At 36.6% G+C, this 13,018-nt stretch overlaps 1 protein-coding gene across 1 annotated transcript in view; it reads right to left on the reverse strand.

The window, feature by feature from the left end:
* Positions 1-12,300, reverse strand: part of LOC136759850 (plastin-3) — a 41,221-nt gene extending 28,921 nt beyond the window's left edge. Inside the window, exon 1 of the mRNA XM_066714941.1 lies at positions 12,182-12,300. The gene's annotated coding sequence lies outside the window, so the exon portion shown is untranslated. The remainder of the gene's footprint in view (positions 1-12,181) is intronic.
* Positions 12,301-13,018: the final 718 nt, after the last annotated feature.

Consider the following 13,018-nt stretch of genomic DNA (forward strand, 5'->3'; position numbering starts at 1 on the left):
ATCACAGGAGTAATGTCAGTCCCAGATTTATGTGCATTCACTGGCTAACTTGCTTGTTTTCTACCATGTTCCATTTGTAGTATTTAGCTAGCTAACTATTTTAATAGGTCCTAAAACATTATTGGTCACGCAGTCTAGCTAGATCACTAACATTAATCAATCTATCTGTGTTTGTCTGGTAGATTTTCAAATAGATGTGAACAATATTTCATGTATTTTTAACTAGGTTAACATTTCAGCAGTAAGAACGTACTGGAACGTTAAGTGAGGTGGGCTTTGTAGAGTATTGACGTACCCAAAAACTAAAAAGTTAAAGTCGAGTCAGATCAAAACTTGTATAGTTACAGGCTTCGTACTGATCAAGTACACACATCTGTTTTGTAATATGGTATTAGCAGTCAAACTGTTATTTAGTTTAGTACTATAAAGTAAACTATTTGTCAGTGAGTGTCCTGTTAAAAATGGGATGATTTCTTCTGAGGTAGTGAGTGTCCAACAACACTGTATATTCAGTGCAGCGCGTTCATACACATTGTGACAGGTTCGCTTTTGAAAGGAAAACAAATTAAACAGGGAGTACAGAAAAGGTGCCTTGTGTTTCATTTAGCATTTTCAGCAAATTAATCACTTAGTTATTAATGGACACCAAACGAGCACGATGGGTCGAATGGCCTCCTCCCGATTGTAAACTTTATGTTCTTTCTTATGTTCTTACTCAGCGACAGCAGGGCTGCAACAACTTAGCGATAACGTAAATTATTAAAATCTACTAAAATCTTAAAGTGTAATTCATCGTCAATTAGTTGGGTCTACCTGGGGCACAGCTGAGAGATGGCGGAGGCAGCAGCTACACCCGTGGACAGTATAGGAGCACTTCACATTGAATTTACACTGAAGACAGTTTGATGCAACATGTGCACAGCTGAACTCACATGGCGAGCACGACAATGACACAGAGCACTGAAGAGACGCACTGAGCCGCGATGGCAAGATGGAGACACTCAGCTGGTGCAGGCCGCTGCCTCTGGATCTGAAAAGCTGTCCATCAAGGACGGCACATTGGATCCATTTAAACTGCACAAAGTACTCAACCTTTCCCATTACTTGAACTCGTGTGCGTATCACAAGCTCTGCCCATTTCTTTACCTACTAACTACATTATTATTATACATTTTATTTAAAACGCGCTCTTATTATACCCACGCGCTACATTCAAGCAACAGTCAAAACAGACAGAGTACACAGAGAGCAAGTAATACAAAGTCTGAAAAGATTATTTTAAAACTTGTAACAAACAGATATCCTTAAACTATTTTTCCAAAAAGTGATTTTTTAAGGCATTTCTTTAAATGTGTAGGGAGGGCCTTAGAGCCTCTGGAAGTGCTTTGTACAGTCACAGCGCATTATATTATATGATCAAACTAGTGCCATACATATTGAATTCAAAATATAAATATATATAATAAACGAAAAAACAAATGGAAAACGTTTGAGTTTCCTTTTGAGTTTGCAACGGCGCTGCTGTGTGTGCATGTAGTTGCACAGGGACGTGCAGAGTTGGGGGCAGGGTTGCCCATTTTCTTTCCCCTGCCCTTGTCTCCCCCGAAGTGCCCTATATGACATGACTGCCCCCACAGACCGCACTTCGCTAGAATTGCCCCTTTTTTGGTTTGAGCCACTGCCCCCCACGAGCCTCCCCTGTACAGCACTGTATTTAAATGTCTTGGACATTATTGCCTTAGTTTTTCATTTTAGCATTAAATATGAATCATTTTATGATGATGTGCCACTCATTTTTTATTTTTTTTGTGCCCCTACATTTTGGACTGTGCCCCCATTTTTTTTCAATTTAGGGGCACAGTGCTCCTAAGGAAAAAAGTAAGCATAGAGCCCTGTATATTAAAATAATGTGTTCATTAATTTGTTTGTTTATGTATGTAGCCTATGTATGCATGTACAGTACTGTGCAAAAGTTTTAGGCAGGTGTGAAAAAATGCTGTAAAGTAAGAATGCTTTCAAAAATAGACATGTTAATAGATTATATTTATCAATTAATTAAATGCAAAGTGAGTGAACAGAAGAAAAATCTACATCAAATCCATATTTGGTGTGACCACCCTTTGCCTTCAAAACAGCATCAATTCTTCAGGTACACTTGCACAAAGTCAGAGATTTTGTAGGCATATAGTCAGGTGTACGATTAAACAATTATACCAAACAGGTGCTAATGATCATCAATTCAATATGTAGGTTAAAACATACTGATTAACTGAAACAGAAACAGCTGTGTATGAGGAATAAAACTGGGTGAGGAACAGCCAAACTCAGCTAACAAGGTGAGGTTGCTGACGACAGTTTACTGTCAAAAGTCATACACCATGGCAAGACTGAGCACAGCAACAAGACACAGGGTAGTTATACTGCATCAGCAAGGTCTCTCCCAAGCAGAAATTTCAAGGCAGACAGGGGTTTCCAGATGTGCTGTCCAAGCTCTTTTGAAGAAGCACAAAGAAACGGGCAACGTTGAGGACCATAGACACAGTGGTTGACCTAGGAAACTTACTGCAGCAGATGAAAGACATCATGCTTACTTCCCTTCGCAATCGTAAGAAGCCCAGCAGTGCCATCAGCTCAGAAAAATGGCAGCAGGTGCTCTGGACTGATGAGTCAAAATCCGAAATGTTTGGCTGTAGTAAAAGGCAGTTTGTTCACTGAAGGGCTGGAGAGCGGTACACGAATGAGTGTCTGCAGGCAACAGTGAAGCATGGTGGAGGTTCCTTGCAAGTCTGGGGCTACATTTCCGCAAATGGAGTTGGGGATTTGGTCAGAATTAATGGTCTTCTCAATGCTGAGAAGTACAGGCAGATACTTATCATGCAATACCATCAGGGAGGCATCTAATTGGACTCAAATTTATATTGCAGCATTTTAAAAGGGACTGTCCACTGTGTAGCAGCAGATCTTGGGGCTCATTCAATAGGTGGTACATTATTTGCAGATTTTGTTCAGAACAGCACTCTGATTTTAAGACAAAAAAGTGCGATCTGGGGCATTTATTTGTAGGACAAAGGAGGCCCATGCCTTGGATATTAAAGTTCTAGAGGAGATTGCTGACACATTCACATGGTGTCAAGAAACAGTGTGCATTAACGGGTAAACTGAAGCATTTTCATTTCTTGAAGGCATTGTTACTTATGAATTAGCACTGTGCTTTGATCATTTCATTAGGAAGAAGTAGATAACTTTGAACTGAACAATTCAATCAAAAGGTTTCCATACAAGCGGACTGATAAGAGTCATAGCCCACATTCAGTTCCGCTGAATTTCGCTAGTCGTAGAAATATTGGTAGAAATGCAACAAGAACTTGGTGACATGTATCCCTTCGAAGCATACACCATAGGAGGAAAGCACATGGTTACATTGAAGCAGCACATTTGCTTGCATTTGCAAGCTCTCAACATTGTCGCTTGCTTACACATATGGCTACAGTGACAATTCCTTCTCCATTGATGAATGAATGGAAGTCAAGGGAGAGGGAATTGTCTCTATAGCCGTATATAAGGAACGGGGCAAGCAAAAATGTTGAGTGATTGGTCATTAACTTATACGGGGTAATGATAACATACAGTCAAAGGTTGAACAAAGTGGAATACCCCTTTAAGATGTACTGCCTCACTTACAAAGACAAATTAAAGGAGTCCTTTTCTTTCTGTTTGTGTGATTTAACAGGATGTGGTTGGAGTTGATGCCCGACAGGTCTTCTCTCAACACGTTTTAAAGATCTTTGTGATTGACAATGAAGGTGCACTGGCAGGTGACAGCCCAGAGTACATTGGTATCATAATTGAGGTTGAAGAAGTACTGTCCAGTATCAGTAACATGCCACAGGCAAGGTATATTCCTTACATTTTCAGAACCCAAAAGATCTTAAAATGTAAACTTCAGTGTTTCAGAAGGTTTTTCTGTAGCTGGATAATGGGAAACGGTCTCCGAAAGTGCTCTCGCTGAAAAACAAAATTGTTAGCTTAAGAATAGTAGTGAAGTCTGGTAGATCAAAATTGTCTGTGCTCTGACATTTCCTTTTTGTTTTTATGCCACAATTTCATATGGCAATTTGTCCACCAAATACAGCGTACAAAGTTTTATTTAGAGGTTAAAATTTTGGAGCAATGTGGTGTTTTGTCTGTACCTTTTCTTGTTACTTAATTTACATAGACACTGGTTGTAAATGGGCAGGGTCAGAATATACAGAGACAAAAGTTTATTTGAGACTTTTTGGATTCTCTGTAGGATTCTTATATGAACAGATTACAAACAAGTATGCTTCTGACAGACTTATGTAATGTAATTCAGCATTCACAAAAAATGTTTGAATAAAAACTTCCTTCTGAGCGGTTTGGAATAATTGATTTATTTGAGCTATTTATTTGATTTATTCCTAGTTGCATTGACTACAAAATATAGATAAATCAACTTTATATTTTAAGTTGTCAGAACAAAATGAAATTAAGTTAAACCAACATATTACTATGTTGTTCTGACATAATTTAAATTTATGTTTTAACTACTTAAATTGTAAGTAATATGTTATACAAGTCCATTGTACTTAAACTCCGCACGTTAAATCAATTCAAAAAGATCCATGCAAACTGTTGCCTAAATTTTTTAAGTAATTTGAACACCTTTTTTTTTTCTTTTTTTACAGTGTATATAATAACAGAACTGGACAAGAAGGTGAAACAAAATCAAGAAGCACTATAATAAAATATTCTTTGTAGAAAACAACTATTTCTATATATTGTCATGTGCATACTATTAAAAAAAGGGAATTGAGAAGGAAATCCACCATGCACTTGGAAGAATTCAGTAACTGATTTTACAGCTGAGAACAGGGATTAAAATTATTGCTCTTTATAGGAAGTAAAACTACAAGCTTTCAGATGGTTCCCTGTTTGATCAAAAACAAATATGTCTTCCATCATGAAGCTTACATGAGCACCATCATTCATTATGCAAAAACTACAAAGAACATAGTATCAGTGTCAGAATAGCTAGTTATGGCCATTACAGTTATAGCACTTAATGCTTAATTGTCTCCAATGAACAAAAATCTGATTTATCCTATTCATTTTGTGTGTATTAAGACAGTTATGTAGTCAGAATGACAAATTATACTTTAAGCCAAGGCTTCCTCATCTTGGGATATCATGGGGATACGAGTTTCTTCTAGTTTTCCTATAGGACTTAAACCATAAGTTGAACTATTAAATTTACTTCATTAGACACTTTAATTATTTTCAGTTCTTAAAAAGTTTTCAAGCTACTAAAATGTGATAGATAACTTGAAACTGCCAAATGTTGGACAGCTGGAAACACTAACTCATTACATTAACAATTGAATACACTGATGCTCGGAGGACCAAACATTTTATTTTCCATTCACGTTAGCACAATACATGCATACGTTTTACCTTGCTATTTTTCTTTCAGACAACAAGCACATAGCTTTCAGGTGCAACATGTCATGCTCGTTAGAGTATTACAGTTATTAGCAACTTCTGCTTTCCAAATTCATGAAGAAAAGGGCTGTGGTTGTCCAAAATCAAAAATAAAATAAGTATGCATAAATAGATCTCATCCACGGATTTTGAAAAAAAGAAAGTATGCTGAATACAAAATGTTTACATTTTAAGTGCATTATACCATTGCATAAATAGACCAATATAATTAACGCAAGCTGAAATGTAGTACTTCATACAATGAAAGAACTGTAGGCATATAGATTGAACTGCCAAGCAAAGATTATTCCAGAAATTCCTCAGTTCTCACATGGATGAGCTCCCAGGAATTCAAATGAACCTTTCCATTGTCTGTCCCTTCACCCTTACCAGCTGAGACTTTGTGAGATCACACAAATTATGCTAATATTAGCCCAGTCCATTGAATGCATGCTTGTGAATTAGAACATAAAATATGAAAAGCAAATGGTGCTCATAATCCACAGCATTGAAACACGCATGTTGCTGAAGCACAAAACAAGCCATCTCTGACACACCACCAAGGTCATCTCATCTAGGATAGAACCACATTGTTAAACAAGAATCCAGTGTTACATTAGTTCATGAGAATGAAGAACCAAGGGTATTAAACCAATGGTGTTGCTTGAATACCTACCAGGAAATGCATTTCAGGCAGTCTCTTACTTACACAATCAACGCATATTCTAGAGTGGCCTAATGTAGCTTGAACACTGCGTGTGAATTCCACCATGCCCCTTTTAGCCTTGTATGCATCCATTGCTTTAACTATAATCATCAGATAATGGAATGGGTAAGTTCAGTAATACAGCTAATGCAAAGATACTGTATATCATCCTAATACACCCCAGAGCAGTGGTCTCCAAACCCGGTCCTGAGAGCCCCAATACAGCCTGTTTTGGGGGTCACCCTTCTGTCACCAATTTATAAGTAATTCTGATCAGTTAAGTAGGTGTTTGGTAAATTCAGGAAACCACTGGACCAATCTTTTAAATACTTTCAACCTCACCAGGCAAAAACTCCCTTTGTTGACTTATTTAATTGATTAATAACTCACATGCCTTCCCAGTATTTAGAAATTGGCGAGTCAGACATATAAGATTAAGTGGATTGGGGTCCTCCGGGACTAGGGTTGGAGATCACTGATCTAGAGGAAGTGATCTTCTATGTGTTGCGACCTACCAAGTATAAAGGAAACAAAGTGTGATAAGTGCCTTTTATCTTTTTACTGAACACATAATAAAAACAGCAGATTAAGTAAAAAGGCTATCTTGTTTATGACAGGACTAGAGTTAAGATATGCAGATTAAGATCTTCAGTGCGTCTTATGATGCTGGTGTTTGTTCATGTTTAATTGCTCAAAATATATTGATACGGACCCCTGAAATTAAGGGTCTACCAGCTGGATAACAAAGCTGCATCCACAGGTATAGGTATAGGTTTAGAATTCAAATCAGTACTTCAGGGTAGGTATTCCTCAGAGACATTCTGTCAGCTCAGGTCAAACATTCAATAGAGGTAAAGGATGTTACTGTGGAGAATGGAACAAAAAGGTAGTTTTCCACTTCATTGAAAACTTGAATGAAATAAGGTTCCACAGTCTGGGTTTATAAAATGTATTTGTTTTAAAATCAAATAAAAGTCCTTTAGGTTTTGTAGTTACGATTACACTAACTGCAGCATTGCAGCTGAGTTTGGAGGGAAGCCAAATACACTTGCTGTAGGAGTGAAACTACAGTAATTAAGTCAATTTCTATGATCTGTAATACCAAGATGAGAATCAAAATACTTCTAGAATTGAATGCTTATTCAAAACCATGAAATCATATTTGATAGTACAAACTCACAATCACAATTAAAATGTAACCTAAACATGCTAATTGTGGGACAGGATCCATACATTCTGGAGTTCAAAGCAGGCATATGCCAAAAATACCAGTAGCAAAACTGTGGGAAAATGTGAACTTGTAAAGGAAAAGACACAGTTCAATTACTTTGTTAACTCTGTGCTAAGTGCCTCAAGTAATGCAAAGTCATCAAATCAGCTTCAATTACCGTTTACCTGGAATTCAATTAAAATCTCTTTCTAAGCCACTTTCTTCCATTCGAAGCAAACCTCTTTAAACATATGTACAGTAATGTAGTCTGTGTAAACAGCTTACGATTAAAATGTGCACAGTTCCTGAACCCCTTTAAGCATACACTCTAATCAGTTTGATAAGTGCAGTACAGTATTAGAAAAGGCAATGTTGACACATGAATAAAGGATACCTTTTTCTATCCGTTCTTAGGAACAAATCAAGCCTTTACATATTGTTGGTTCAGTTTTCACCCCCATTTTATTTCAAGTTTGCCAAGTACACAGATTTTTCTCTTTCAACACCAGGCAAAGACACTAAGAGACTTCCAAGTTTACCTACAGCAAGGGGTCCCAGGAGATGTATTGCAGTGCAACCGTTTAACAAACAGTTGTGTTTTATGACATTAATTAGTAACAACCAAGAGAAGTTGGTGAATCTAATACAGTTCTCTGGCCAATATTTTACCCAATTTGGACAGGACACAAGGGAACAGATTAAAAGGGCCCAGAGGAGCCTACCCCAGCAACATCTCCCAAGTAAATTTTTAAAAGTGTTTATACTGGAGACAATTGTGAAATTTGAAAATTAGCCTATTACTTCCAGACTATATAAATGCCCAAATAATAGATTGCAGACTTTAATATATTGTGCCTAACATTCTCTTATGTGGGTGTAAACACCTAACTCTTTGGTAACTCATTCATTGGGATTTCAATTACAATAATGACAAAGTCCACAAGCAAGACCATTTCTATGCATGTTAGGGGGAAAGCAGAGTACAAATTGATTCTTATTTGTGAAGGTCACATCTGCATTGGTCATGTCTTCCTGCATATCAAGCAGACGAAATAAATACTTTAAAGAAACATATCTATTTGTAGAATGTGACCTTCCTAAACTAAAAAAGTCATAGCTGAGCGTTAAAGATGTAGAAACTGAAAAACAAGGTCTTCAAAATTACTGAGATTGCATATTTAAAAAATATATGTATTAATTTTTTTTAAAGCAATCTTGAATTCATCTTTTTGCACACCAAAGTTTGATACTGGCTTATTACTTCAGTTAGCTGATTTTCAACTAGATCAAAACAAAGAAACCTGACTTCAGAGCTTAATGAGCAGATGGCTTGGCTTACTAAGTAATTAATTTCTTAATTCAAGCATCTTCAATCCAAAAGAGTAACAGATGCTTGATGTGGGGGATTAAAAACAGGGGCACACACACAACAAAAAACATTTTATAGGACTTTAAAACGAATTTCTAATAAGGCTAGAGACGGATCAGACTGCCAATCTACTAAGCCAGTACTGATCCCATCAGCTCCATACTATTCCCTATGAGCTGCAACAGAGAAACAAGCAAGTCTGCATTAAATATTGCAACTTGTAGCTTTTCGTACAGGAGTAGTAGATATCAGACTTGATCATAACCGGATACAATTAGGTCTATTGCATCATACAAGACAAAATGTAGCCTGGTTACGATTTTGTGCACAAGACTGGGTTGTACAATGCCAAGTTATTTTTAAATAATGAACACTCTGTATGTATCATTAGGAAACAGCTACGCTATAATTATCACATGACTCCATACTTTTGTTCAGGAAGCAGATTTACAGCAAGGTTTCCAGATTCGGCCTGGCACCACATTCATGAGAACACAACCATTCAATGTGAAACGATAAGAAATTATTTGATGCTGAATATTAATATAAGAATCTCTCCTGCCAAGACTGTTTGTCCACTCATTTGATGCAAGAGGCCTAAACTAAAACTGGTAAATCTCTTATATGAAGCTATCACCTGTTATTTCAGGATTTGCAAAGTACACTTTATGTCAGGGGTGTCGAGCTACACTTCAAGCTTGATTAGTCACACACTCTTACTACAACACACAACCTGTCATAAACATAAGAATATCTTAAAGATTTTCAATTACTAGGTTGTCAGTTTATCACAAATAATTAGCTGCAATGTTATCACCAGTGGAGGGAATAGTACATTTATTTTCCAATTCAGATGAAGAGCTTTTTTTAATAATAATAATAATAATAGAGAGCTTTAATTTCATTTTTCGATGGTGCAGTCACAGTGTTAAAAAGCTCTCGATATTTGGCAATTATTTTTCCCAGCAAATTACTGTGCTACACCTCGTAGAAGATGAACCAATATTAAGGAAGCATACAGTCATTTAAGGCAACCAGTCTTTTGCAAATGCTAAGGACAGAAACAATGGATGAAAGCAATACAAAAACCACAACCGGGAAGAAACTGCCTTGAGGCTCCAAGCAAAAAAGAAAAAAGAATAACACCTACAGAGCTCATTCATAGCACCTGCCATAGTACCACACCCAAACATGGCACATTTTGGATGTACTTTTATAAAACTACAACACAAATCTATCTTCATGATGATGATATTGTACAAACCCATAATATTCATTCACACCAATAATGTCGTCTTCACTGACAATATGAGAAGCACTTAAAGAGTTGTTCTGTAGGAGGCTGTAACTAGCAAATGCACATTCGCATTCCTACCTAACCACGGCAAAAAAAAAAAATGAAAGGCTTCTTTGTTATTCCTAGCATATGGCTAAGTGAACTGTATAATCTAAGGTTATGTCTAACCAAACAGTACTTCCATGAGTAACCTAAAGGGGTTCAAGTAACCCATATACATTTCCACATGGTGATCAACTTCCTGGAAGCTCAGTAAGCCAGGACAGTTGTGCTAGTGACATTAAGAAATACATTTTGCTATTCATCTCAACATTACATTTGTAACACACTCAGCTACAGTGGAGATAAATCTATGATAATTATACAAATATATATATTTAAGATGCTCAAAGAATAGGTGTCAGAGCTTGAAACTGAACATAGTTTTACATTAACTGAGTTTGATGATACGTGGAAAGCAAATTTCTCTAATCTCACAACAAAAAGAAATGGGAAGAGGACTCCAAGGCAGTCTATACAATAATCATGAAATGATTACAAAAACTAAATATAAAACATAAGATTTAAAAAAGCTCATTATCATAATATGCAATATTGTACAAATGCCCAGTATTCTTTGAAAGAACAAATATATAGTTGGTAGTGTCTTAAATTTAAGCAAGCTAAATAACCAAAGCAACAGTTACCAAACTGGAAAGTAATATGCTGCAATTATTATACATTTTGATACAGAATAAGTCGGGCACGAAATATTATAGGCCTTGATAATGAATTAAACTGCATATATAAGCTATAAATTAACAAATATAGGTTAATTATTATCCCAGCTAGACATTCACATGTCAAGACTAAGCTGCTCCTATGAAAGGATAGCTGTTAAATGAGCCTTTATAGAAAAATAAGGGTTTACATTATTTTACAGGAGTTTGTGGGGGTGGGCATATTCATCCATAAGTCAAAGCCTATTTCATGCCAGGACAAACATTGAAACACTGGTAGATTTGTCACTAGTGAGAAACACAAGACTTGTCTATGTTCTCAGTAACAGCATTACGGAAAACTAAAGAGATGCACAGACATGACCTCTTCTGACATTCAGACACTAGATTTTGTGAATCCCTGCATCATTTAATAAAAGGAAAAAGAAAACATAATCTCATGCTCCGACCTCTCTCAGTGTGATATTATAATTTCAGCTCTGCAGATGACATGCAGCCACAGCAAGCAGTTGGAATGACTGATTTGTTCTCAGACGGCATTAAAACACCCCACAAAATGACTGGGTTGCGGATCTGGAACAAGCCTGTCAGCAGGGAGACCTACATACACTTCCTATTTTACCTAAAAGACACAGGCAGACGAGATGTGACCACGAAGACATTTAGAAAGTAGTTTTTTTGTTTTGTGTGTGTGTGTGTTTGTTTGTTTTCTTGCCAGCATTATTTCCACAACCGCGGTGAAGCTGCAATGAAATGAAGCGAGGCTAAGAGTACACCTCACTGAAACTGCAACAGTGTTACTACATACACAATAATCCCCAGCGCTGACACGTTACACGATAGCAAATGTGCACAATCTGCTAAAGGTGTGCAGTTGTGCATTACAACTTAAATATTATAACAATCCATTTAAAAGATGCATAAAGGTAGCACACCTCAGGAAACCTTAAATAAATCAATAATACTTGATTAAGTGCATACAATATAATACCTTTCCATGTCTGTACATCAAACTCACTAAAGTTACAAGGTTAAATGACTGCCTCACGAAGTTGTGAACAGCTACAAAACAAATGCAGCACAATTATTATGTATTACTTCATTTTTATGTTTAAGCTACCCATGTGCTTTGCTTATGTACTGGTGGTCCTGGTGTCCTGTACCTTAGCAGTGAATACAGACTGGGTTTCTGTTGTATTCGATCACAATATTAAGCAATATGTGCAGCTTAATGCATATCCATATCATTCATTTAAATAAGATGGAAGAAATGTTACTTCCCATCTGATCTGTAAACTACAATGGACACGTTTTTCTGCACGATCCTGTTTTTCCACGAAATTCATAACCAAACATAATGAGAATCAGGAGTAAATCTTACTTTTTTTGCCCCACTGATTATTCCGTTAACGTCCACGGCTTGATTTCACATCCAGCAACTTCCTCTGGCTCCCAACAAGACAATTGTGAAAGAAATGTATTTTTTCCTGCCACCCCTCCCCCGCTCTGATTGGACAGCTCCTCACGGCAGGTTGGACGTTCTGCAATGTCATTGGCTGACAGGCTGCCGATCCCACCAGGAATGTGTGGTTTCCCTGTGGGAGATGGGAAACAGCCATGGAAGACTTCCTGCTTGGATTGCATCACTTTTTTCCATAAAATGATGTACATTGTAAAACATAGCCTACTGCTGCCTTCCTCATCGTCTGCTAGTCTGGTTATTCAATATCAAACGACATGTATCCCATATAATACAATAACAATAACGACTGCAACGTCCCATGTCGTTTAAAAATTAAACATAGGGCATATTATTAGGGTTGGTTGTTCCTAATGAATTTATATATTTTTTCAATTCTGTTCTTAAACTGGTGTCTTGACACAGATCCCTTCTAGTTTTTCATGTTCTTCTAATTGAATATCTTTTTCGTTATGGTTTTGTTTCAGGCAATGTTACAAATTATTTTATACACCATGTGATATTATATTATGAATTCAATTTACCCAGCAATCCATTTATATAGTATTTTGTAATTAGGTTATCCTTGTCTTATAGGGTTCAACTGACCATGTTGAAAATAGTGTATATTTTTATTGTCTTTGCTTGTTAGTTTTCTTTTATATTTGTTTTGTTTTTTATTTGAAGTATGTAATGTAACTTCATATCCATATTATATTATAAAATATAAAATATAACCTTATCGATGTGTGCAGCCTT

This window comes from Amia ocellicauda, chromosome 10 (genome assembly GCF_036373705.1).
Source record: "Amia ocellicauda isolate fAmiCal2 chromosome 10, fAmiCal2.hap1, whole genome shotgun sequence".
Classification (NCBI taxonomy): domain Eukaryota; kingdom Metazoa; phylum Chordata; class Actinopteri; order Amiiformes; family Amiidae; genus Amia; species Amia ocellicauda.